The following is a 3,718-nucleotide window of genomic DNA, read 5'->3' on the forward strand; positions in this document are numbered from 1 at the left end:
AGATATTAAACATGCTATTCCTCATAAAATATTAGTTAAACTGTGGTTAGATAACATGGGGGATGGGGAAACAGAACATAGTGAACTGGCTCATAATATACCAAGCGCGGTAAGGAATGAAAACAGAAACTTAGTACAACAGTGTACTAATACCACTGAACGTGTATACGAAGTACCCGCTTCATCCATTGTTGATAATTCTGTGCTAACCCATGTCAGGGCCTCAACGTACACTGACGGAAATGCGGTGCCCGAAAACGCGCATGCGCCAACGAGACCAAGCATCACTGTTCCGGAGAGAAACGTAAACAATGAAAATTCAGTGTTGATGGCTACTGCCGTAGCATTACAGGAGACAGTGAAACTAATCCAGCAGTCAACAAAAGATAAAAAAGAAGAAGATTATTCTTTACGCAACTTCTACGAAAACCGAAGCAGTGCAACTTTCGCGGCCGGATCATCAGATCAATTAACGCAGACCCAAATGCAGCCGAATTTATTCAAAAGTACCATGAAGGAGACGAGTACGAGTGGCGTCCCATCCTCGGACTTACAACATGTCATGGCAGTATCACCGACGATACGGAAAGAAATAATATCGGTTTCAGCGATTTCGCAATCTAGCTCCACAGGCAGACCAGAATCCAACCAAGTGTCCCCCGTTACACCAAGTTTTATGGGACTTCAAGCCGTTGTGAACAAACTTTGGGATAGAGCTATTGGTGACAAGACCAGACGTCAATACCAGATTGGCTTCCAGAACCCAAGACAAAATGAACTGCTGTTTTTAGCTGTTAGATAGCAGTGTTTTACCAGTTTTTCAAATTTACAGCTGTTATTTAGCAGTTCTCAGCTGTTCATTTCATGAGCTGTTTTCAAAACTGTTTCAAGAGCAGTAAGCTTAGCTGTTTTTAAGCTGTTCTTCAGCAGTTCATCTCACAACAAGTAATAAAAAAACTGCTTTGGAGTTAACAGCAGTTCTCTGTTTCTGTTAGCTGTTATGTATTATTTGATCGGGATTGAGAAACTGTTGGAATGTCGGGCTTGGTGTTCAATTAATTCAAACAACAGACCGCCAAAATTCAACAACCTTGGCTGCCATATTGTAAAGTTTGGAGAGAAGGCAAGAGAATGTTCTGAAGAGGGGGATTGCAGTCACCAATAAGACTGAGATTGGATTGCTATATCTAAAAAAAGATGCAGATATTTTATATACAGTAGGTATATGTTTTTAATACATGTGTGTCTGTTGATAAATAAAAAATAAGTGCTGTAAATCTGCTACGTTTAAGCCACATTTCAGTCAGCTCAGAGAAGTCTTGAAGGCTTGATATAGCCACGTTTTTTTTGTTTTTTTTTTGCACTGATTTACCATAGCCTATACGATATTTTTGTAGAAGGAGAAGATATAGGTGGATCTAGTGATTTTCTTGGACCTGATTCAGTGATTGGGACTTAAAAACGGGGCCTATATATGAGGTATATATTTCTTTTTTTTATTTTAGGAAAAGCTTTAGATATTAAAGAAAAATTTTAATTAAATCACTAATCTTATAATCATGAATGCCTTCAATTATTGTAAACAAATTGACACAAAAATGAAGAAACTAAATTTGTATATATAAAGTTAGATTATAAAAGGTTAGCAATTAATTTGAATTTTATTTATTCAACTGTGAAACTTTAAAGTGTGTGTTTTTTTTTTAACTGATAGGATTTGCAAAGTGACCAAGAGCAGCCGGCAAACATTAAACATGCAGTGACCTTACAAGTAACGAAGAAGTGGAGAAAATTTTTCATTGGACAGATGGGTGTGAAGAAAGCCCTGGGATATTAATTGAATTGTGAGAAATGAATCAGGAACGCAGGTAGAAAGTGGCAAAGACCAATACCATTAGATGTACCTATTAAAGATTTAAAATTGTAGCTGTTATTAACACAAATATTGTAAAGTATGTGTAATGTACTAATCAAGATTGATATAAAAAGTCTAAATATTCTTAGTAAATATTCTATATTACTGTGTTCCAATACCTAATAGTGTTGTACTTTTTACTACCACTTGAATAGATTTCTATTTTATTTATTATCTAAAAATTCCACATTCTTATATTTTTTAATGAAAAATTATTAAATTTGTGGCTGAAGAGTTTAAACTTTCTCCATATGCTGTTCTGTATGTTTGTCAACAGATAGGAATTAGGATCCAATGCATTGGTTATGAACATAATGTGTACATTTTCTTTCATTTAAAATAATATATTAATAAATTGTATATAATTATATACATTGTTGATGGTGTTGTAAATAATCTGTATGTATGCATTATGTAGCAGTTCCTAGCAGTTTTACAGCAGTTCCTAGCAGTTTTAAGTCACTGGGATGTCCATATAAGGAAATACTTGTTAGCAGTTCTCCTGAATATTAAATAGCTTACAGCAGTTTTTGAAGCAGTTCTCATTAATATTCATATCGGACAGCTGTTTTCACAGAGCTCATTAAAATATTTCGGCCTATACGACAGCTAAAGAACTGGGAATGCTAAATAACTGCTGTTAACTGCTATTGGAATGTGTGTATGCAAATTACTAATTTGCATAAAGTGAGTGAACTGGAATGCTAAGGAACAGCTAAAGAACAGTTGTTAAGGTAGATCGCGGGTTTACTGTCTGCCTGAAAACATACTCCAAAAATTTGTCAACTTAATCCTCTCGATTCAAATTTTACTTTCTGAAATTTTTGTGAGATTCGTCTGCGTGGTTATATTGTTATCGTTTTTCAAAGGCACTAATGTTGATGAGAACTGGTGACGCTATTACAATGAAATATATAGTAAATGCGCCTTTCTCACCGGTAAACGCATTTCAAAACCATGCTTATAATATAGAAACGGCGCAGACGAATTTTATATTACTCAACACGATGAATGTGAGATAAATTTCGAATCGATCTATTAAAAAAAATTAATATGTGTTCTCGCTCATTTTCTTGCAAAAAAACTTTAAAGTTTTACAAATTTGTAACAAACGTATATAATTTCATTAAGACGTTATATAACGTTACTGCGACGTCATTATTTACGTACGTCTCAGAATCACAATGTAATCAACAATTCACTGAAAATAAAAATTGTTTTATCCACATTTTCAATTTTTCATTGATTGACAATAAATATTCATGTAAACATTGTCATAATTTACCTAAATTGTCACACTATTTTCAATGGAACACGGAGTCATGTTATTTGAATCAATTTTGACCTTTCATATTTTAACTTTATATTAACTCTTAATTTAATTAAGTATTGATTAGATATTAGTTAATCCTTTATTTTTTATTGCATTATTAAATAAAATTTTTACAGACAAAACAAGCTTTAATGTTTGTTTGATTTTATGATGCATACTGATGGAAATACTTTTTGCTTGTTTGTAGTATGATACTGTAAACGTAGTAAGCTTTTTACGTCGAATCTAATTGTGACGTCAGCAAACCCGCGATCTACCTTAAATGTGAACTGGGAAGGTTAATTAACAGCTAAATTACAGCTGTTCATTTTGACTTGGGGAATTTCTTCAGATTTGTAACGTTGATGAATTTAACTTCCTATAATGGCCTGCCTATTGTGTGTGAAAAAGTGTTTATACAATATGTCAGTTATTGTCATTCTGAGCTGCAACTAAGTTATTCAACTATCAAACTATATTTAAGTGGCATA

The 3,718-nt window shown here is 33.5% G+C and overlaps 1 long non-coding RNA gene across 1 annotated transcript; it reads left to right on the forward strand.

Moving 5' to 3' along the window:
- The first annotated feature begins 768 nt into the window (after positions 1 to 768).
- LOC134245734 (uncharacterized) lies at positions 769 to 2,627 on the forward strand. The gene is made up of 3 exons (XR_009987511.1): positions 769 to 1,217; positions 1,398 to 1,479; positions 1,715 to 2,627. It is a non-coding gene; the product is annotated as an uncharacterized LOC134245734 (long non-coding RNA).
- The last annotated feature ends 1,091 nt before the right edge of the window (positions 2,628 to 3,718 follow it).

The sequence above is a fragment of the Saccostrea cucullata genome, unplaced genomic scaffold (assembly GCF_032062105.1).
Source record: "Saccostrea cucullata isolate Sc308-1 unplaced genomic scaffold, CSIRO_AGI_Scuc_v1 ctg11666, whole genome shotgun sequence".
NCBI lineage: Eukaryota > Metazoa > Mollusca > Bivalvia > Ostreida > Ostreidae > Saccostrea > Saccostrea cuccullata.